The 24,777-nt window shown below is 46.3% G+C and overlaps 1 long non-coding RNA gene across 3 annotated transcripts in view; it reads right to left on the bottom strand.

Moving 5' to 3' along the window:
* Positions 1-24,777, bottom strand: part of LOC134966910 (uncharacterized) — a 118,751-nt gene that overhangs the window by 87,562 nt on the left and 6,412 nt on the right. For all 3 annotated transcript variants that reach the window (XR_010188735.1, XR_010188734.1, XR_010188736.1), the window contains one exon: positions 5,556-5,615. This is a non-coding gene — a long non-coding RNA (uncharacterized LOC134966910). The remainder of the gene's footprint in view (positions 1-5,555; positions 5,616-24,777) is intronic.

The raw sequence follows: 24,777 nt of genomic DNA, 5'->3' as shown, positions 1-24,777 counted from the left end.
TAATTTTGAGTGGGAACAGGTAATACATGTGGATGAGAGACGCAGATCTTGGCCCTCATTCCGAGTTGTTCGCTCTGAGTTTTTCATCGCATCGCAGTGAGAATTCTCTTAGTGCGCATGCGCAATGTTCGCACTGCGACTGCGCCAAGTAACTTTACTATGAAGAAAGTAAGTTTACTCACGGCATTTTCATCGCTCCGACGTTCGCATTGTGATTGACAGGAAATGGGTGTTACTGGGCGGATGCACGGCGTTTTAGGGGCGTGTGGCTGGAAACGCTACCGTTTCCGGAAAAAACGCAGGAGTGGCCGGAGAAACGGTGGGAGTGCCTGGGCGAACGCTGGGTGTGTTTATGACGTCAGCCAGGAATGAAAAGCACTGAACTGATCGCACAGGCAGAGTAAGTCTGAAGCTACTCAGAAACTGCTAACTCGTTTGTAATCGCAATATTGCGCGTACGTCGGTCGCAATTTTAAGAAGCTAAGATTCACTCCCAGTAGGCGGCGGCTTAGCGTGTGTAACTCTGCTACATTCGCCTTGCGAGCGAACAACTCGGAATGAGGGCCCTTGTGCAGAGCGGAGGGGTCTGGTAGGGAGATATATTGAGATGAGTGAGGAGATGTATGATGGTGCAGTTTGGTTAATAGCCTTGTATGTAAGTAAAAGTATTTTATATTTGACACGGTAGAATACCGGTAACCAATGGAGGGACTGACAGAGCGGATCAGCAGATGAAGAACATCTGGCGAGGAAGATTAGCCTCGCTGTTGCATTTAAAATGGATTGAACTGGTGAGAGCCTATGTTTGGGAAGACCAGTAAGGAGACTATTACAATAATCAATGCAGGAGATGATGAGTGCATGGATTAGAGTTTTTGCAGTGTCTTGTGTAAGATAAGGGCGTATTTTGGATATGTTTTTAAGGTGCATGTAACATCCCTATAGATTGTAAGCTTGCGAGCAGGGCCTTCCTACCTCTATGTCTGTCTGTTTTTACCCAGTTTTGTTCTATTACTGTTGTTCTAATTGTAAAGCGCAACGGAATATGCTGCGCTATATAAGAAACTGTTAATAAATAAATAAATGATTTAGAGACAGATTGAATGTGTGGAACAAAGGACAGTTCAGAGTCAAGGATGACACCTAGGCAGCGAGATTGTGGGGTAGGGTGGATAGTTGCATTGTCAACAGTTATGGCGATATCAGGTTGGTAACTACTCTTAGCTGGTGGGAAAATAATTAATTCTGTTTTGGAAATGTTGAGTTTGAGGTGGCGAGATGACATCCAAGATGAAATGGCAGACAGGCATCCAGTGACACGTGCCAATACAGATGGTGATAAATCTGGGGAGGATAGGTAGATTTATGTATCATCAGCGTACAAATGATACTGAAATCCGAAGGAGCTGATTAGTTTACCAAGAGAGGAGGTATAGATTGAGAAAAGCAGAGGAACCAAGACTGAGCCTTGCAGTACTCCAACTGATAGAGGTAGAGAAGAAGAGGTAGAATCAGAGAAGTGGACACTGAAAGATCGATTAGATAGGTAGGATGAGAACCAAGTAAGGGCTGTTTCCTGAAGACCTAGGGACTGTAGTGTTTGTATGAGAAGAGAGTGGTCAACAGTGTCAAAAGCAGCAGAGAGATCTATAAGAATAAGCAGTGTGTAATGGCCTTTTGATCTAGCAGTGACTAGATCATTCACTACTTTGGTCAGTGCTGTCTCTGTGGAGTGTTGGGCACGAAAGCCTGACTGAAGTGGGTCCAATAAGTTGTGGGAGTTAAGAAAGTGTGTAAGGCGAGTGTAGGCAAGTCTCTCAAGTAGCTTGGAGGGACTGGGTAGCTGAGAAATGGGACGGTAGTTAGAGAGTGTGTTTGGGTCAGAGTTGTGTTTTTTTAGAATGGGAGTAATCACTGCATGTTTAAACAGAGATGGAAATATGCCAGTAGAGAGAGAGAGATTACAGATTTTAGTTAAGGTTGGGATAAGCACAGGAGACAAACTTTTACTGACCTGTGAGGGTATAGGATCAAGAGGAGAGGTAGTGGAGTAGGAGGATGAAAAGAGTGTTAATACTTCATCTTCACTTGTGGGATCAAATGAAGAGAAAGTGCCAGAGGGTTCAGATAGGGAATTGAGCAGGTCACTGGCTGAGTTAGAGCATACCATTTCATCTCGGATTTTATCAATCTTATCCTTGAAGTAGGAAGCAAGTTCTTGTGCACTGATAGTAGCTAGTGGGGGAGGTGAGGGAGGGTAAAGAAGTGATTTAAATGTATTAAAAAGTCGCTTGGGGTTGGTGGCATGATAAGAGATGAGAGATTGGAAATATGTTTGTTTGGCAGTGTCTAGGGCCTGACGATAGGAGTGGTAGGTGGTCTTATATGTGAGAAAGTCACTTGGATTCTGAGATTTCCGCCACTGACGTTCTACTTTACGTGACAGTTTTTGTAGATGTCTTGTTGATTTAGAGTGCCATGGTTGGCATCTAAGCCTACGTGGAGTGTGATGGGTAGCTGGAGCAACTTCATCAAGGGCACTCTCTAGGGTCTGGTGCAGGTGGGATACAGCAGTGTCAGGTGTGGTGAATGTAGAGATTGGGGAGAGAAGTTGTTGCAGAGAAGTGGAGAGTTGTTGAAAATGTATATTGTTAGTATTTCTGCGTGTTAGAGGAGGCTTGCTTGGTTTTAGTGTCCTAGAATTTAAAGTAATAGAAGAGATTGTGAAGGTGATCAGGTTGTGATCAGAGAGAGGGAAAGGAGTGTTAATGAATTTGGAAACTGAGCAGAGCCTGGTGAACACAAGATCAAGGCAGTGGCCCTCCTGGTGAGTAGAGGAGTCGGACCATTTGGTTAGGCCAAGAGAGGAGGTTAGAGAGAGGAGTTTGGATGCGTGAACAGATTGTAGACTATCAAGAGCTTTATTGAAATCGCCCATAATGATGGTGGAGATGTCAGAGGATAAGAAGTGTGGGAGCCAGGCAGAAAAATCTTCTAGATATTGTTTAGGTTGCCCAGGAGGGCGATAGATAGCTGCAACACGCAGAGAGAAGGGGGTGAAAATCCTGATAGAGTGAACTTCAAATTATGTGAATGCGAGTGATGGAACCTGAGGTAGAACAGTGTATGTGAAAAACTGTGACAGTAAGATTCCAACCCCACCACCTTTACTATTATTAGGCCTAGATGTGTGTGTGAAGTGGAAGCCACCGTGTGACAGTGCTGCAGGGGAGGCCGTGACTGATTGTGTGAGCCATGTTTCTGTTATAGCCAGCAGATTAAAGTTGTGAGATATGAAGAGGTCATGGATGGATGTTAATTTGTTGCAAACAGAGCGTGCATTCAATAAGGCACATTTTAGTGACTTGGAGGGGGATGGGAGACACGTGATATTTATGAGGTTAGATGGATTTCTATGTTGTTTTGAGACAGCAGAGTGTGAGAGGGAAAGGTGGTTGGGGCCTGGATTTGGTGATATGTCACCAGCTAATAAAAGCAGAAGAGTGAGATAAATATTGGTGGATGTTTGCGAGTGTTTATTCTGGTGGCCAATTGTGGTTGTCAAAGTACTTGCAGAGAAGTAAGTATAAAGCTCATGAGTGTTTAGAAGAGGGGAGTGGAGAATAGAAGCTGTAATGTGTACAGAGGGGTGAGTGTCAGGGTGTAAAAGGCCGAAACGCGTTGCTGAACCCAACCATGACATACAGAACCACAGCAGTCTATGGCCAGAGACCAACAAACATTGCACTTGTTACGGTAACCTATGATCAACAACTCCTAACCACTTTAGAGACTGTGGTTTATTGTGGGCCTTCTATATAGAACTCTCCTATAAGCTTCTATAATAATTAACAAAGTATTAACATAGGGACACTGTGGTATGAAGGAAGTTAACGCATGCTACAATGTTGCTATATCAAGCTTTAGATACGTGCCCTGCTGGTTATGCCTATTCTATGTGCTCTAGTGTTTCAAATATTGGGTTTATTAACTTGTATATCATTTGAGTTAACATTGTGAATGTCAATTTTATTTCCAGAGACATTCTGCCTGCATATCTTTATGACTAAACCCAGGATTCTCAGGTTCTAACCTACTCTAATCCTTTCCCATTACACTCAAAGGGGGGAATTCAATTGTTTGAAAAGTGGGTTGGGTGTCTGTCTATTAGGTAGGAAAAAACAGAAACCCAACTGACTTTTCAAACAATTGAATACCCCACAAAATGTCAGTTCCCTTTAATGTTTTATGTGCCAGGAAATAACATACTTAGGGCCTAATTCAGATTGGATCGCAAAGCGCAACCCAACTGGAATTTCTGTGTTTGTCCCACGGGCACATGCGCAGGTGACCCGCAGAGGCATCCGCTGGGCAGCAATGCTCCATTTCCAAAGCAGAGATGGAGCATTGCGGGGGAGGCAGCTTCCGAATAGAGGCGTGGTGGCGGCATTACTGGGCGGCTATGTGATGTTACACACAGCCGCTCCAATCAAAAAGATGGCGGCAGTCCTCCTGCCATTGCAGCCAGGCTGTGCCGGCAGCAGGCTTCCCTAATTTCTGCGACTGCGCACTAATTGCGGCACGATCGCAATTAGTGCGTGGTCGCAGATGGGGGTGGCGGGTAGCATGCTGGACGGCCTTGCCCTGCAATGGGCGGCCCCCAGCATGCGAGTCACATGTTTGCATATTCTGCTAAAAAGCAGCATTTACAATCCTTACTGAATAAATTCAGACCTGATCGTAGCCATGCCAAATTTGGTACAGCCACGATCAGTTACTCAGACATGCGGGGGGACGCCCAGCACTAGTCCGCCCCGTGTGTCTGGCCCTATCCCCCTCCCACCTCCGCACAAGTACCGATTCTTTGGTACTTGACGAGTAGCTCCCTACCACCGCAGCTCCTGTGCGCTGGCTACCCATCGCTGTCCAAGTCACAGCATCTGGGTATGACATCACATAGCCACCGTGGCCCACCCACCTGCATGGTCCGGGCACGCCTGCAAAACGGCAGTCAAACGCTGCCGGCCCGCCCCCTCCCGCTTAACGACCGCCTCTGCCTGTCAATCAGGCAGAGGCGATCGCATCAGCTCTCTGGCATGCACCGGCGCACTGCGGCGCCGGCGCATGCGCAATTCAGACCTGATCGGCTGCTGTGCAAAATGTCCTTACTTTCTACTGGACCTAAATCTGGGTAAATATTTAAAACATGTAAAATCCTAAAACATGGATTGAAAAACAAAAACAAATTTGAACTTTTTATATCCTAAAAATGCGGATAGTTGCTGCACATTTAATCATATCCATTGTATATTAGAAGTTAAAGCTACTGTAAGACATTGCATTAATTACAGTAAGTGCTCATCTACAAATCTTATCACAGAAGTTTTTGCATTAGTTACTAAAAATGAGCGAGTTTTTCCAAATATTCACAATTAGGAAAAGGGACTTAACTCTTCACTAATGTTGGAGAACTGATAAACCATAGATTAGTCAGGTTATGGGATGGCCATGTGTCGGTGGGTAATGTATCACATCCGTGCCCTCTATAGACTCACCTTGGTTTTCAATGAAGAAGCCGGAGAAGCCAACAACACACAGCACCAGGAGGCTGAAAACTGTAAAGAAGAGTAAAATCCACATAAATAGCACAATAAACTATATCACACAGCTCCGTTTGTCAGCTATTTACTATAATATGCAGGGTCCACAGCGTGGGAAACCTATATTGTAATATGATCTAATATGAATACACCTTGTTATTTCTGTTTTCTCATACAGTACGGAATCATGATAATTAGCGCTGTATTTGCACCATGGGGGTAATTCCAAGTTGATCGCAGCAGGATTTTTGTTAGCAGTTGGGCAAAACCATGGCCCTCATTCCGAGTTGTTCGCTCGGTAGCTGCTGTTAGCAGCATTGCACACGCTAAGCCGCTGCCTACTGGGAGTGTATCTTAGCTTAACAAAATTGCGAACGAAAGATTCTCAAAATTGCTAACAGAAATTTCTTTGCAGTTTCTGAGTAGCTTGGGACTTACTCTGCCACTGCGATCAGTTCAGTCAGTTTCGTTCCTGGTTTGACGTCACAAACACACCCAGCGTTCGCCCAGACACTCCCCTGTTTCTCCAGCCACTCCCGCGTTTTTCCCAGAAACGGTAGCGTTTTTTCACACACACCCATAAAACGGCCAGTTTCCGCCCAGAAACACCCACTTTCTGTCAATCACACTACGATCAGCAGAACGAAGAAAAAACCTCGTAATGCCGTGAGTAAAATACCAAACTTCTTAGCAAATTTACTTGGCTAGGCGCACTGCGAACATTGCGCATGCGCAATTAGCGGAAAATCGATGCGAAGAAAATTACCGAGCTAACAACTCGGTATGAGGACCCATGTGCACTGCAGGGGAGGTAGATGTAACATGTGCAGAGAGAGTTAGATTTGGGTGGGGTGTGTTCAATCTGCAATCTAAATTGCAGTGTAAAAATAAAGCAGCCAGTATTTACCCTGCACAGAAACAAAATAACCCTCCCAAATCTAACTCTCTCTGCACATGTTACATATGCCCCCCCCCCCCTGCAGTGCACATGGTTTTGCCCAACTGCTAAAAAAAATTCCTTCTGCGATCGACTGGGAATTAACCCCCATGTTAGTAAATCATCCCTATCTGCTTAGAACCATACAGTCCAACTTTCCAGGTTCTGATGGCCATTAATGGACAGTACCTGGCATAGGATTGGACAGCACAGCATACTAAAGGGCATAACAGTTCATGCATACATGTATCTGAGATCTGATTCTGAGTCATATGTAATGCCGACGTTCACATAGTTGAGCAATTATTTGAAACTGTGCATGCTTGAAAATTCTGGAAACCCGTACAACGCATGTGTCACACAGAGTATATACACGAAGAAGCTGTTGCGATCGATTCAGATGGTATCAGAAAGGTGGCAAAAAGTGATGCTTGTTCCTGGGTGGGACTGGTAGGTGGCTAGAGCGGTGAGGGACGTGCGGTGAGCTAAATGGCTCAGGAGGCACTGGCTAGCACCAGAGACAGATTTACACACAATATGTGAGCCAAAGGGTTCATGTGGGCATTATACACAGGTGCAGCAGTATATACATGTGGGCATTATACACAGGTGCAGCAGTATATACATGTGGGCATTATACACAGGTGCAGCAGTATATACATGTGGGCATTATACACAGGTGCGGCAGTATATACATGTGGGCATTATACACAGGTGCAGCAGTATATACATGTGGGCATTATACACAGGTGCAGCAGTATATACAAGTGGGCATTATACACAGGTGCAGCAGTATATACATGTGGGCATTATACACAGGTGCAGCAGTATATACATGTGGGCATTATACACAGGTGCAGCAGTATATACATGTGGGAATTATACACAGGTGCAGCAGTATATATATATATATATATATATATATGTGTGGCCATTATACACAGGTGTAGCAGTATGTACATGTGGGCATTATACACAGGTGCAGCAGTATATATATGTGGGAATTATACACAGGTACAGCAGTATAAACTCCTGGAAATTTGGTGCGTTTTGATTAGATATTTGCGGGAAAGATAGACAGGCGGGGCACTGCCTCACCTGCCATAGACTTTTTACTCCGGAGTTTTGGCTATAACAATTATTAGAATAATGCAAAGTAGATATTTCAAACTTATTCTTTATATTGTTCATATACTTTATACAGTCAAAACTCTGGTACAAACGTTAGTATGACAGGAAAGGCTCTGCCGCACCCCACCGCACGTCTAGAACCGCACAACAAACATGGACTGTTCAGGGGCTCATTATAGGAGTATCGCGGGCTGCATTCCCAGACACTCAACTGCTCACATAAGAGGCCATACTCAAGAGAAAAACTGCACCGGCTACACGACTGATGCAATATTCATTGGTGCAACCGATGGTGGCGTAAAAGGATATACCAATTGGTATTACGGCGTGCACAGGAACTAAGGGGCAGATGTATTCAGCCTGGAGAAGTGATAAAACAGTGATAAAGTAGTGATAAGTGGAAGGTGATAACGCACCAGCCAATCAGCTCCTAACTGTCATGCCTCAGACCCGTAATGATTGGCTGGTGCGTTATCACCTTCCACTTATCACTGCTTTATCACTTCTCCAGGATTAATACATCGGCCCCTAAAAGTTGGCATCTCAGTCCTTGCACATTCGGCCTCACTGATTGTAAACACGAGAAGGAATTTGTAGGCCAATCGCATACAGACACAGACGGGCAATGCCAATACATGTTGCTGTGTGTGCTTTTGCCTGAGACTCGGAATCAGCCCATTATCTCTCCTATTAACTCTTCCTGCATACAGAGATAAACAAGGCGGTACGCACGTAACAGAGAAGTCATCAGTTTGTCTTTATACGCAGGAGACCTTAATAGGAAAGATGATGGGCCTGATTCAGAGGCGGATGGATATGCAGACACACCCACCAATGATGGCCCACCTCGTCACCACCAAGGATCTCCATGCATTTCCAATCTGAATCCACCAGTCAGTACGTATACACAGAAGTAAAACATTGGGCGCTTGCTCCAGATGTTTTACTAGAATATATCCCTGAATCAGACCAATGTAAGGTATCAGATATACTTAAAAGCAATAATGTCACGTTGGTCATCTCATATATCTAAGGGGGAGATGTACTAAGCAGTGATAAAAATGGAGAAGTGAGCCAGTGGAGAAGTTGCCCAGGGCAACCAACCAGCTGCTCTGCAGATGTTTATAGTATGCAAATTATACATGTTACGTCAAAGCTGAATGGTTGTCATGGGCAACTTCTACACTGGCTCACTTCTCCACTTTTATCACTGCTTAGTACATGTCCCTCTTAACAATTCACAATATATTAAAACTCAGTAGCTTACTCGCATACATTGGAGGCCGTACTCTGACAGATTCTGGTGCAAGTCCTGATGGAGCTTCTGACCGTGGTGACTGGAGCGGCACAGAGTGGAAGTCCCTCGCACAGTCAGACACATGTCTATACACCAGGAGAAGGGCTGGTACTAGCTTTATCATACAGTCGCTGATGTCACTACGGCTACTCTGACTGTATTTTAAACATTGCCTTTAGTATTATTTCTCAGCTCAGGATAATATTTTATGCATGAAATTGTAATTAGTATATTTCTTTCTGAAAACCCAGTGCTTCTACTGAGATACCCCCGTTACTTTCCCCCTCATTTCTCATTATCATAATTGGGTATCTAGGAGTGCATCCCCTGTGTCTCATATGGGCTCAGTGGTGCACCCAGGGGGGTTTTCCGAGCACCCAGAAACCCCCCTCCACTAAAAATTATTATTATTATTTTTTTTTTCTAGCTGCATGAGTATTATTAATGACTGTCTAGCGTCCTCTGCAGCCTGCTGTCTTCCTGGTGGCACTTGTAAGTGCAGTAAAAGTTTACTTTATTTTAATTATAGTACATATATATCCATGTGCATACATATATACACATGTATATACATACATACATACATATAAACACACACACACATATGATATATATATATACGTGTGTATATATATATATATATATATATATATGTGTACTGTATGTGTGTGTACATATATATATATATATATATATATATATGTATGCATGTTTAATATGCTATGTATATGTATGTGTGTGTGTGTGTGTGTGTGTGTGTGTGTGTGTGTGTGTGTGTGTGTATATATATATATATATATATATATATATATACACACACACACACACACACACACACACACACACACACACACACACAGACACACTAGTTTTACGGACCCAGCATATACTGGGTCACCTCAGTCCCCACCTCCGTAATTGGCTCCGCCCAGTTCTGGAAACCCCCCCATGCAAATCCTGCGTTTGCCACTGGGGCTCAGATTTTGGGGCCGGATGTAATGACGCCCGATATCGTCGGAGATGCGAGATGACGCCCGATCTTAGACTTTTTTTTTTTTATAGTGCGATCACTTGCAAGGCAAAACCATGTCTTGAAGTTGTAAGTGATTGCCCCTTTAAAAAAAGTCTAAGATCGGCCCACATGCCACACCTCCGGCAATACCGGGCGTTATTACATTTGACCTCAAATGTGAATTGGCTTTTTTACTAGTGATGAGCTGGTTCGGTTTCTCGGAAACCGAACCCCCCCGAACTTCACGCTTTTTACACAGGTCCGAGGCAGACTCGGATCTTCCCGCCTTGCTCGGTTAACCCGAGCGCGCCCGAACGTCATCATCCCGCTGTCGGATTCTCGCGAGGCTCGGATTCTATCGCGAGACTCGGATTCTATATAAGGAGCCGCGCGTCGCCGCCATTTTCACACGTGCATTGAGATTGATAGGGAGAGGACGTGGCTGGCGTCCTCTCCGTTTAGAGTAGACTAGAGAGTAGTAGAGAGTGACACTTGATTTACTAATTTTGGGGAGCATATTAGGAGTACTACTTGCTGATAGTGTGACCAGTGACCACCAGTTTAATTAATCCGTTCTCTGCCTGAAAAAAAACGATACACAGTGTGACACAGTCACATACCATATCTGTGCTCAGCCTCAGTGTGCCCTCAGTGTGCTGCATCATCTATGTAATACTGTATATCTGACTGTGCTGAGTGCTCACTGCTCACACAGCTTAATTGTGGGGGAGACTGGGGAGCAGTTATAGCAGGAGTACATATTTTTAACAGTGCACACTTTTGCTGCCAGAGTGCCACTGCCAGTGTGACTGACCAGTGACCACAGACCACCAGTATATTGTGATTGTCTGCTGACCACCAGTATATTGTGATTGTCTGCCTGAAAAAGTTAAACACTCGTCGTGTGGTGTTTTTTTTTATTCTATAAACGCATTCTGCTGACAGTGTCCAGCAGGTCCGTCATTATATTATATATACCTGTCCGGCTGCAGTAGTGATATATATATATATTTTATATCTCATTATCATCCAGTCTATATTAGCAGCAGACGCAGTACGGTAGTCCACGGCTGTAGCTACCTCTGTGTCGGCAGTCGCTCGTCCATCCATAATTGTATACCACCTACCTGTGGTGTTTTTTCTTTTTTCTATCTTCTTGATACTAGTAGCTTACTTTAGGAGTCTGCAGTGCTGAGCTGACAGTGTCCAGCAGGTCCGTCATTATATAATATATACCTGTCCAGCTGCAGTAGTGATATATATATATATTTTTTATATCATTATCATCCAGTCTATATTAGCAGCAGACGCAGTACGGTAGTCCACGGCTGTAGCTACCTCTGTGTCGGCAGTCGCTCGTCCATCCATAATTGTATACCACCTACCCGTGGTGTTTTTTTCTTTTTTCTATCTTCTTGATACTAGTAGCTTACTTTAGGAGTCTGCAGTGCTGAGCTGACAGTGTCCAGCAGGTCCGTCATTATATAATATATACCTGTCCGGCTGCAGTAGTGATATATATATATATATTTTATATCTCATTATCATCCAGTCTATATTAGCAGCAGACGCAGTACGGTAGTCCACGGCTGTAGCTACCTCTGTGTCGGCAGTCGCTCGTCCATCCATAATTGTATACCACCTACCCGTGGTGTTTTTTTCTTTTTTCTATCTTCTTGATACTAGTAGCTTACTTTAGGAGTCTGCAGTGCTGAGCTGACAGTGTCCAGCAGGTCCGTCATTATATAATATATACCAGTCCGGCTGCAGTAGTGATATATATATATATATTTTATATCTCATTATCATCCAGTCTATATTAGCAGCAGACGCAGTACGGTAGTCCACGGCTGTAGCTACCTCTGTGTCGGCAGTCGCTCGTCCATCCATAATTGTATACCACCTACCCGTGGTGTTTTTTTCTTTTTTCTATCTTCTTGATACTAGTAGCTTACTTTAGGAGTCTGCAGTGCTGAGCTGACAGTGTCCAGCAGGTCCGTCATTATATAATATATACCTGTCCGGCTGCAGTAGTGATATATATATATTTTATATCTCATTATCATCCAGTCTATATTAGCAGCAGACGCAGTACGGTAGTCCACGGCTGTAGCTACCTCTGTGTCGGCAGTCGCTCGTCCATCCATAATTGTATACCACCTACCCGTGGTGTTTTTTTCTTTTTTCTATCTTCTTGATACTAGTAGCTTACTTTAGGAGTCTGCAGTGCTGAGCTGACAGTGTCCAGCAGGTCCGTCATTATATAATATATACCAGTCCGGCTGCAGTAGTGATATATATATATATATATATATATTTTATATCTCATTATCATCCAGTCTATATTAGCAGCAGACGCAGTACGGTAGTCCACGGCTGTAGCTACCTCTGTGTCGGCAGTCGCTCGTCCATCCATAATTGTATACCACCTACCCGTGGTGTTTTTTTCTATCTTCTTGATACTAGTAGCTTACTTTAGGAGTCTGCAGTGCTGAGCTGACAGTGTCCAGCAGGTCCGTCATTATATAATATATACCTGTCCGGCTGCAGTAGTGATATATATATATTTTATATCTCATTATCATCCAGTCTATATTAGCAGCAGACGCAGTACAGTAGTCCACGGCTGTAGCTACCTCTGTGTCGGCAGTCGCTCGTCCATCCATAATTGTATACCACCTACCCGTGGTGTTTTTTTCTTTTTTCTATCTTCTTGATACTAGTAGCTTACTTTAGGAGTCTGCAGTGCTGAGCTGACAGTGTCCAGCAGGTCCGTCATTATATAATATATACCTGTCCGGCTGCAGTAGTGATATATATATATATATATATTTTATATCTCATTATCATCCAGTCTATATTAGCAGCAGACGCAGTACGGTAGTCCACGGCTGTAGCTACCTCTGTGTCGGCAGTCGCTCGTCCATCCATAATTGTATACCACCTACCCGTGGTGTTTTTTTCTTTTTTCTATCTTCTTGATACTAGTAGCTTACTTTAGGAGTCTGCAGTGCTGAGCTGACAGTGTCCAGCAGGTCCGTCATTATATAATATATACCTGTCCGGCTGCAGTAGTGATATATATATATATTTTATATCTCATTATCATCCAGTCTATATTAGCAGCAGACGCAGTACGGTAGTCCACGGCTGTAGCTACCTCTGTGTCGGCAGTCGCTCGTCCATCCATAATTGTATACCACCTACCCGTGGTGTTTTTTTCTTTTTTCTATCTTCTTGATACTAGTAGCTTACTTTAGGAGTCTGCAGTGCTGAGCTGACAGTGTCCAGCAGGTCCGTCATTATATAATATATACCAGTCCGGCTGCAGTAGTGATATATATATATATTTTATATCTCATTATCATCCAGTCTATATTAGCAGCAGACGCAGTACGGTAGTCCACGGCTGTAGCTACCTCTGTGTCGGCAGTCGCTCGTCCATCCATAATTGTATACCACCTACCCGTGGTGTTTTTTTCTATCTTCTTGATACTAGTAGCTTACTTTAGGAGTCTGCAGTGCTGAGCTGACAGTGTCCAGCAGGTCCGTCATTATATAATATATACCTGTCCGGCTGCAGTAGTGATATATATATATTTTATATCTCATTATCATCCAGTCTATATTAGCAGCAGACGCAGTACAGTAGTCCACGGCTGTAGCTACCTCTGTGTCGGCAGTCGCTCGTCCATCCATAATTGTATACCACCTACCCGTGGTGTTTTTTTCTTTTTTCTATCTTCTTGATACTAGTAGCTTACTTTAGGAGTCTGCAGTGCTGAGCTGACAGTGTCCAGCAGGTCCGTCATTATATAATATATACCTGTCCAGCTGCAGTAGTGATATATATATATATATATATATATATTTTATATCTCATTATCATCCAGTCTATATTAGCAGCAGACGCAGTACGGTAGTCCACGGCTGTAGCTACCTCTGTGTCGGCAGTCGCTCGTCAATCCATAAGTATACTAGTATCCATCCATCTCCATTGTTTACCTGAGGTGCCTTTTAGTTTTGCCTATTAAAATAAGGAGAACAAAAATGTTGAGGTTCCAAAAATAGGGAAAGATCAAGATCGACTTCCACCTCGTGCTGAAGCTGCTGCCACTAGTCATGGCCGAGACGATGAAATGCCAGCAACGTCGTCTGCCAAGGCCGATGCCCAATGTCATAGTACAGAGCATGTAAAATCCAAAACACCAAATATCAGTAAAAAAAGGACTAAAAAATCTAAAATAAAATCGTCGGAGGAGAAGCGTAAACTTGCCAATATGCCATTTACCACACGGAGTGGCAAGGAACGGCTGAGGCCCTGGCCTATGTTCATGGCTAGTGGTTCAGCTTCACATGAGGATGGAAGCACTCAGCCTCTCGCTAGAAAAATGAAAAGACTCAAGCTGGCAAAAGCACAGCAAAGAACTGTGCGTTCTTCGAAATCACAAATCCACAAGGAGAGTCCAATTGTGTCGTTTGCGATGCCTGACCTTCCCAACACTGGACGTGAAGAGCATGCGCCTTCCACCATTTGCACGCCCCCTGCAAGTGCTGGAAGGAGCACCCGCAGTCCAGTTCCTGATAGTCAGATTGAAGATGTCAGTGTTGAAGTACACCAGGATGAGGAGGATATGGGTGTTGCTGGCGCTGGGGAGGAAATTGACCAGGAGGATTCTGATGGTGAGGTGGTTTGTTTAAGTCAGGCACCCGGGGAGACACCTGTTGTCCGTGGGAGGAATAGGGCCATTGACATGCCTGGTGAAAATACCAAAAAAATCAGCTCTTCGGTGTGGAAGTATTTCAACAGAAATGCGGACAACATTTGTCAAGCCGTGTGTTGCCTTTGTCAAGCTGTAATAAGTAGGGGTAAGGACGTTAACCACCTCGGAACATCCTCCCTTATACGTCACCTGCAGCGCATTCATCATAAGTCAGTGACAAGTTCAAAAACTTTGGGCGACAGCGGAAGCAGTCCACTGACCAGTAAATCCCTTCCTCTTGTAACCAAGCTCACGCAAACCACCCCACCAACTCCCTCAGTGTCAATTTCCTCCTTCCCCAGGAATGCCAATAGTCCTGCAGGCCATGTCACTGGCAATTCTGACGAGTCCTCTCCTGCCTGGGATTCCTCCGATGCATCCTTGCGTTTAACGCCTACTGCTGCTGGCGCTGCTGTTGTTGCTGCTGGGAGTCGATGGTCATCCCAGAGGGGAAGTCGTACTCGTAAGACCACTTTTACTACTTCCACCAAGCAATTGACTGTCCAACAGTCCTTTGCGAGGAAGATGAAATATCACAGCAGTCATCCTGCTGCAAAGCGGATAACTGAGGCCTTGGCATCCTGGGCGGTGAGAAACGTGGTTCCGGTATCCATCATTACTGCAGAGGCAACTAGAGACTTGTTGGAGGTACTGTGTCCCCGGTACCAAATACCATCTAGGTTCCATTTCTCTAGGCAGGCGATACCGAAAATGTACACAGACCTCAGAAAAAGAGACTCACCAGTGTCCTAAAAAATGCAGTTGTACCCAATGTCCACTTAACCACGGACATGTGGACAAGTGGAGCAGGGCAGGCTCAGGACTATATGACTGTGACAGCCCACTGGGTAGATGTATGGACTCCCGCCGCAAGAACAGCAGCGGCGGCACCAGTAGCAGCATCTCGCAAACGCCAACTCTTTCCTAGGCAGGCTACGCTTTGTATCACCGCTTTCCAGAATACGCACACAGCTAAAAACCTCTTACGGCAACTGAGGAAGATCATCGCAGAATGGCTTACCCCAATTGGACTCTCCTGTGGATTTGTGGCATCGGACAACGCCAGCAATATTGTGTGTGCATTAAATATGGGCAAATTCCAGCACGTCCCATGTTTTGCACATACCTTGAATTTGGTGGTGCAGAATTATTTAAAAAACGAGAGGGGCGTGCAAGAGATGCTGTCGGTGGCCAGAAGAATTGCGGGACACTTTCGGCGTACAGGCACCACGTACAGAAGACTGGAGCACCACCAAAAACGCCTGAACCTGCCCTGCCATCATCTGAAGCAAGAAGTGGTAACGAGGTGGAATTCAACCCTCTATATGCTTCAGAGGTTGGAGGAGCAGCAAAAGGCCATTCAAGCCTACACAACTGAGCACGATATAGGAGGTGGAATGCACCTGTCTCAAGCGCAGTGGATAATGATTTCAACGTTGTGCAAGGTTCTGCAACCTTTTGAACTTGCCACACGTGAAGTCAGTTCAGACACTGCCAGCCTGAGTCAGGTCATTCCCCTCATCAGGCTTTTGCAGAAGAAGCTGGAGACATTGAAGGAGGAGCTAACACAGAGCGATTCCGCTAGGCATGTGGGACTTGTGGATGGAGCCCTTAATTCGCTTAACAAGGATTCACGGGTGGTCAATCTGTTGAAATCAGAGCACTACATTTTGGCCACTGTGCTCGATCCTAGATTTAAAACCTACCTTGGATCTCTCTTTCCGGCAGACACAAGTCTGCTGGGGTTCAAAGAACTGCTGGTGACAAAATTGTCAAGTCAAGCGGAACGCGACCTGTCAACATCTCCTCCTTCACATTCTCCCGCAACTGGGGGTGCGAGGAAAAGGCTCAGAATTCCGAGCCCACCCGCTGGCGGTGATGCAGGGCAGTCTGGAGCGACTGCTGATGCTGACATATGGTCCGGACTGAAGGACCTGACAACGATTACGGACATGTCGTCTACTGTCACTGCATATGATTCTCTCCCCATTGAAAGAATGGTGGAGGATTATATGAGTGACCGCATCCAAGTAGGCACGTCAGACAGTCCGTACTTATACTGGCAGGAAAAAAAGGCAATTTGGAGGCCCTTGCACAAACTGGCTTTATTCTACCTAAGTTGCCCTCCCACAAGTGTGTACTCCGAAAGAGTGTTTAGTGCCGCCGCTCACCTTGTCAGCAATCGGCGTACGAGGTTACATCCAGAAAATGTGGAGAAGATGATGTTCATTAAAATGAATTATAATCAATTCCTCCGTGGAGACATTGACCAGCAGCAATTGCCTCCACAAAGTACACAGGGAGCTGAGATGGTGGATTCCAGTGGGGACGAATTGATAATCTGTGAGGAGGGGGATGTACACGGTGATATATCGGAGGATGATGATGAGGTGGACATCTTGCCTCTGTAGAGCCAGTTTGTGCAAGGAGAGATTAATTGCTTCTTTTTTGGTGGGGGTCCAAACCAACCCGTCATTTCAGTCACAGTCGTGTGGCAGACCCTGTCACTGAAATGATGGGTTGGTTAAAGTGTGCATGTCCTGTTTATACAACATAAAGGTGGGTGGGAGGGCCCAAGGACAATTCCATCTTGCACCTCTTTTTTCTTTCATTTTTCTTTGCGTCATGTGCTGTTTGGGGAGTGTTTTTTGGAAGGGCCATCCTGCGTGACACTGCAGTGCCACTCCTAGATGGGCCAGGTGTTTGTGTCGGCCACTAGGGTCGCTTAGCTTACTCACACAGCTACCTCATTGCGCCTCTTTTTTTCTTTGCGTCATGTGCTGTTTGGGGAGTGTTTTTTGGAAGGGCCATCCTGCGTGACACTGCAGTGCCACTCCTAGATGGGCCAGGTGTTTGTGTCGGCCACTAGGGTCGCTTATCTTACACAGCTACCTCATTGCGCCTCTTTTTTTCTTTGCGTCATGTGCTGTTTGGGGAGTGTTTTTTGGAAGGGCCATCCTGCGTGACACTGCAGTGCCACTCCTAGATGGGCCAGGTGTTTGTGTCGGCCACTAGGGTCGCTTATCTTACTCACACAGCTACCTCATTGCGCCTCTTTTTTTCTTTGCGTCATGTGCTGTTTGGGGAGTGTTTTTTGGAAGGGCCATCCTGCGTGACACTGCAGTGCCACTCCTAGATGGGCCAGGTGTTTGTGTCGGCCACTTGGGTCGCTTAGCTTAGCCATCCAGCGACCTCGGTGCAAATTTTAGGACTAAAAATAATATTGTGAGGTGTGAGGTGTTCAGAATAGACTGAAAATGAGTGGAAATTATGGTTATTGAGGTTAATAATACTATAGGATCAAAATGACCCCCAAATTCTATGATTTAAGCTGTTTTTTAGGGTTTTTTGAAAAAAACACCCGAATCCAAAACACACCCGAATCCGACAAAAAAAATTCGGTGAGGTTTTGCCAAAACGCGTTCGAACCCAAAACACGGCCGCGGAACCGAACCCAAAACCAAAACATAAAACCCGAAAAATTTCCGGTGCTCATCACTATTTTTTACCTCCTTGAAATTGCAAAATATGGGGCAGATGTATTAACGCCTGAAGAAGTGATAAAGCGGTGATAAGAGGAAGGTGATAACGCACCAGCCAATCATTACAGGTTTGAAAAATGACAGTTAGGAGCTGATTGGCTGGTGCGTTATCACCTTCCACTTATCACTGCTTTATCACTCCTTCAGGCTTTAATACATCTGTTTCCAACAAGAACAGAGAGAGAGCAGGGAGAGTCAAGGGGGGTACTCACGGGAGAGATGTGTGCTGAGCGATCTTAACACAGACCGCTCAGCACACATCTCTCTCCCCGCTCAGCACAGCGCGATGTGCTGAGCGAGGGGGAAAGCCGACGGGGAGCCGCTCACTTCACACAACGGTGAAGTGAGCGACCCGCTAGATTGAGCCTGCATGCAGGCTCAATCTAGCACCGGCGATAGCGATGCGCGGGGCTGCGCATCGCTATCGCTGGGGGGCATACACACGGCAGATCCGTGCTTAAAATCTAAGCAATCTAGCAAGATTGCTTAGATTTTAAGCACGGATCTCTCCGTGTGTACCCCCCTTCAGTGTATTTGAGGTGCACTCATTTGCCACGTCGTTAAATGTAAAAGAAAAAAATAATTTTATTAGGAATGCTTTAAAACAGGGCCGTAACTACGTGTGTGCCAAGTGGGCCTGACACACAGCGCAGTTGCCCTGAGGGCGCACGGCCAGCGGCATGTAATGAGTCAAATTGACTCATTACATGCCGCCTCTGAAGTCTGCGCCGTGCCCCGCACTGGGCAGGAGAGCTGCAGCGCCGGGTAGCGGAGAAGGAGGAGGAGGGAGGGGGACTGGAGCCGAGCAGCGCTATTTCATTGGTAGTAAGCGCCGCTGCAGCATCCCCCTCTCCTTCCGTATTGGCTGCCCGGCGCTGCTGTGGATGCTGGGATGCGGTTCCTCAATCCCAGCATCCACAGCAGCGCCGGGCAGCCAATACGGAAGGAGAGGGGGCTGCTGCAGCGGCGCTTACTACCAATGAAATAGCGCTGCTGCGGCTCCAGTCCCCCTCCCTCCTCCTCCTTCTCACCTGCCTGCACAGAGGGAGCTGCACGAAGAGCCTGTCAGCCGGGAGATGGTAAGTATGTATCTCTCTCTCTCTCTCTCTCTCTCTCTCTCTCTCTGGGACACCGTCTGCCATAATGTGTAAAAAGGGGGACTGGCTGCCGCAATGTGTAAAAAGGGGGACTGGCTGCCGCAATGTGTAAAAAGGGGGACTGGCTGCCGTAATGTGTAAAAAGGGGGACTGCCTGCCGCAATGTGTAAAAAGGGGGACTGCCTGCCGTAATGTGTAAAAAGTAGAGATGAGCGCCTGAAATTTTTCGGGTTTTGTGTTTTGGTTTTGGGTTCGGTTCCGCGGCCGTGTTTTGGGTTCGACCGCGTTTTGGCAAAACCTCACCGAATTTTTTTTGTCGGATTCGGGTGTGTTTTGGATTCGGGTGTTTTTTTAAAAAAAACACTAAAAAACAGCTTAAATCATAGAATTTGGGGGTCATTTTGATCCCATATTATTATTAACCTCAAAAACCATAATTTCCACTCATTTTCAGTCTATTCTGAATACCTCACACCTCACAATATTATTTTTAGTCCTAAAATTTGCACCAAGGTCGCTGGATGACTAAGCTAAGCGACACTAGTGGCCGACACAAACACCTGGCCCATCTAGGAGTGGCACTGCAGTGTCACGCAGGATGTCCCTTCCAAAAAACCCTCCCCAATCAGCACATGACGCAAAGAAAAAAAGAGGCGCAATGAGGTAGCTGACTGTGTGAGTAAGATAAGCGACCCTAGTGGCCGACACAAACACCGGGCCCATTTAGGAGTGGCACTGCAGTGTCACGCAGGATGTCCCTTCCAAAAAACCCTCCCCAATCAGCACATGACGCAAAGAAAAAAAGAGGCGCAATGAGGTAGCTGACTGTGTGAGTAAGATTAGCGACCCTAGTGGCCGACACAAACACCGGGCCCATTTAGGAGTGGCACTGCAGTGTCACGCAGGATGTCCCTTCCAAAAAACCCTCCCCAATCAGCACATGACGCAAAGAAAAAAAGAGGCGCAATGAGGTAGCTGACTGTGTGAGTAAGATTAGCGACCCTAGTGGCCGACACAAACACCGGGCCCATTTAGGAGTGGCACTGCAGTGTCACGCAGGATGTCCCTTCCAAAAAACCCTCCCCAATCAGCACATGACGCAAAGAAAAAAAGAGGCGCAATGAGGTAGCTGACTGTGTGAGTAAGATTAGCGACCCTAGTGGCCGACACAAACACCGGGCCCATTTAGGAGTGGCACTGCAGTGTCACGCAGGATGTCCCTTCCAAAAAACCCTCCCCAATCAGCACATGACGCAAAGAAAAAAAGAGGCGCAATGAGGTAGCTGACTGTGTGAGTAAGATTAGCGACCCTAGTGGCCGACACAAACACCGGGCCCATTTAGGAGTGGCACTGCAGTGTCACGCAGGATGTCCCTTCCAAAAAACCCTCCCCAATCAGCACATGACGCAAAGAAAAAAAGAGGCGCAATGAGGTAGCTGACTGTGAGTAAGATTAGCGACCCTAGTGGCCGACACAAACACCGGGCCCATTTAGGAGTGGCACTGCAGTGTCACGCAGGATGTCCCTTCCAAAAAACCCTCCCCAATCAGCACATGACGCAAAGAAAAAAAGAGGCGCAATGAGGTAGCTGACTGTGTGAGTAAGATTAGCGACCCTAGTGGCCGACACAAACACCGGGCCCATTTAGGAGTGGCACTGCAGTGTCACGCAGGATGTCCCTTCCAAAAAACCCTCCCCAATCAGCACATGACGCAAAGAAAAAAAGAGGCGCAATGAGGTAGCTGACTGTGTGAGTAAGATTAGCGACCCTAGTGGCCGACACAAACACCGGGCCCATTTAGGAGTGGCACTGCAGTGTCACGCAGGATGTCCCTTCCAAAAAACACTCCCCAAACAGCACATGACGCAAAGAAAAATAAAAGAAAAAAGAGGTGCAAGATGGAATTGTCCTTGGGCCCTCCCACCCACCCTTATGTTGTATAAACAAAACAGGACATGCACACTTTAACCAACCCATCATTTCAGTGACAGGGTCTGCCACACGACTGTGACTGATATGACGGGTTGGTTTGGACCCCCCCCAAAAAAGAAGCAATTAATCTCTCCTTGCACAAACTGGCTCTACAGAGGCAAGATGTCCACCTCATCATCACCCTCCGATATATCACCGTGTACATCCCCCTCCTCACAGATTATCAATTCGTCCCCACTGGAATCCACCATCTCAGCTCCCTGTGTACTTTGTGGAGGCAATTGCTGCTGGTCAATGTCTCCGCGGAGGAATTGATTATAATTCATTTTAATGAACATCATCTTCTCCACATTTTCTGGATGTAACCTCGTACGCCGATTGCTGACAAGGTGAGCGGCGGCACTAAACACTCTTTCGGAGTACACACTTGTGGGAGGGCAACTTAGGTAGAATAAAGCCAGTTTGTGCAATGGCCTCCAAATTGCCTCTTTTTCCTGCCAGTATAAGTATGGACTGTGTGACGTGCCTACTTGGATGCGGTCACTCATATAATCCTCCACCATTCTTTCAATGGTGAGAGAATCATATGCAGTGACAGTAGACGACATGTCCGTAATCGTTGTCAGGTCCTTCAGTCCGGACCAGATGTCAGCATCAGCAGTCGCTCCAGACTGCCCTGCATCACCGCCAGCGGGTGGGCTCGGAATTCAGAGCCTTTTCCTCGCACCCCCAGTTGCGGGAGAATGTGAAGGAGGAGATGTTGACAGGTCGCGTTCCGCTTGACTTGACAATTTTCTCACCAGCAGGTCTTTCAACCCCAGCAGACTTGTGTCTGCCGGAAAGAGAGATCCAAGGTAGGCTTTAAATCTAGGATCGAGCACGGTGGCCAAAATGTAGTGCTCTGATTTCAACAGATTGACCACCCGTGAATCCTTGTTAAGCGAATTAAGGGCTCCATCCACAAGTCCCACATGCCTAGCGGAATCGCTCTGTGTTAGCTCCTCCTTCAATGTCTCCAGCTTCTTCTGCAAAAGCCTGATGAGGGGAATGACCTGACTCAGGCTGGCAGTGTCTGAACTGACTTCACGTGTGGCAAGTTCAAAGGGCATCAGAACCTTGCACAACGTTGAAATCATTCTCCACTGCGCTTGAGACAGGTGCATTCCACCTCCTATATCGTGCTCAATTGTATAGGCTTGAATGGCCTTTTGCTGCTCCTCCAACCTCTGAAGCATATAGAGGGTTGAATTCCACCTCGTTACCACTTCTTGCTTCAGATGATGGCAGGGCAGGTTCAGTAGTTTTTGGTGGTGCTCCAGTCTTCTGTACGTGGTGCCTGTACGCCGAAAGTGTCCCGCAATTTTTCTGGCCACCGACAGCATCTCTTGCACGCCCCTGTCGTTTTTTAAATAATTCTGCACCACCAAATTCAAGGTATGTGCAAAACATGGGACGTGCTGGAATTTGCCCATATTTAATGCACACACAATATTGCTGGCGTTGTCCGATGCCACAAATCCACAGGAGAGTCCAATTGGGGTAAGCCATTCCGCGATGATCTTCCTCAGTTGCCGTAAGAGGTTTTCAGCTGTGTGCGTATTCTGGAAACCGGTGATACAAAGCGTAGCCTGCCTAGGAAAGAGTTGGCGTTTGCGAGATGCTGCTACTGGTGCCGACGCTGCTGTTCTTGCGGCGGGAGTCCATACATCTACCCAGTGGGCTGTCACAGTCATATAGTCCTGACCCTGCCCTGCTCCACTTGTCCACATGTCCGTGGTTAAGTGGACATTGGGTACAACTGCATTTTTTAGGACACTGGTGAGTCTTTTTCTGACGTCCGTGTACATTCTCGGTATCGCCTGCCTAGAGAAGTGGAACCTAGATGGTATTTGGTAACGGGGGCACACTGCCTCAATAAATTGTCTAGTTCCCTGTGAACTAACGGCGGATACCGGACGCACGTCTAACACCAACATAGTTGTCAAGGCCTCAGTTATCCGCTTTGCAGCAGGATGACTGCTGTGATATTTCATCTTCCTCGCAAAGGACTGTTGAACAGTCAATTGCTTACTGGAAGTAGTACAAGTGGGCTTACGACTTCCCCTCTGGGATGACCATCGACTCCCAGCAGCAACAACAGCAGCGCCAGCAGCAGTAGGCGTTACACGCAAGGATGCATCGGAGGAATCCCAGGCAGGAGAGGACTCGTCAGAATTGCCAGTGACATTGCCTGCAGGACTATTGGCATTCCTGGGGAAGGAGGAAATTGACACTGAGGGAGTTGGTGGGGTGGTTTGCGTGAGCTTGGTTACAAGAGGAAGGGATTTACTGGTCAGTGGACTGCTTCCGCTGTCACCCAAAGTTTTTGAACTTGTCACTGACTTATTATGAATGCGCTGCAGGTGACGTATAAGGGAGGATGTTCCGAGGTGGTTAACGTCCTTACCCCTACTTATTACAGCTTGACAAAGGGAACACACGGCTTGACACCTGTTGTCCGCATTTCTGTTGAAATAGTTCCACACCGAAGAGCTGATTTTTTTTGGTATTTTCACCAGGCATGTCAACGGCCATATTCCTCCCACGGACAACAGGTGTCTCCCCGGGTGCCTGACTTAAACAAACCACCTCACCATCAGAATCCTCCTGGTCAATTTCCTCCCCAGCGCCAGCAACACCCATATACTCCTCATCCTGGTGTACTTCAACACTGACATCTTCAATCTGACTATCAGGAACTGGACTGCGGGTGCTCCTTCCAGCACTTGCAGGGGGCGTGCAAATGGTGGAAGGCGCATGCTCTTCACGTCCAGTGTTGGGAAGGTCAGGCATCTCAACCGACACAATTGGACTCTCCTTGTGGATTTGGGATTTCGAAGAACGCACAGTTCTTTGCGGTGCTACTGCTTTTGCCAGCTTGAGTCTTTTCATTTTTCTAGCGAGAGGCTGAGTGCCTCCATCCTCATGTGAAGCTGAACCACTAGCCATGAACATAGGCCAGGGCCTCAGCCGTTCCTTGCCACTCCGTGTGGTAAATGGCATATTGGCAAGTTTACGCTTCTCCTCCGACAATTTTATTTTAGGTTTTGGAGTCCTTTTTTTACTGATATTTGGTGTTTTGGATTTGACATGCTCTGTACTATGACATTGGGCATCGGCCTTGGCAGACGACGTTGCTGGCATTTCATCGTCTCGGCCATGACTAGTGGCAGCAGCTTCAGCACGAGGTGGAAGTGGATCTTGATCTTTCCCTAATTTTGGAACCTCAACATTTTTGTTCTCCATATTTTAATAGGCACAACTAAAAGGCACCTCAGGTAAACAATGGAGATGGATGGGTACTAGTATACAATTATGGACGGACTGCCGAGTGCCGACACAGAGGTAGCTACAGCCGTGAACTACCGTACTGTGTCTGCTGCTAATATAGACTGGTTGATAAAGAGATGTCGTAGTATGTATGT

The sequence above is a fragment of the Pseudophryne corroboree genome, chromosome 10, assembly GCF_028390025.1.
Source record: "Pseudophryne corroboree isolate aPseCor3 chromosome 10, aPseCor3.hap2, whole genome shotgun sequence".
NCBI lineage: Eukaryota > Metazoa > Chordata > Amphibia > Anura > Myobatrachidae > Pseudophryne > Pseudophryne corroboree.
This window is presented reverse-complemented; position numbering and strand designations above follow the sequence as displayed.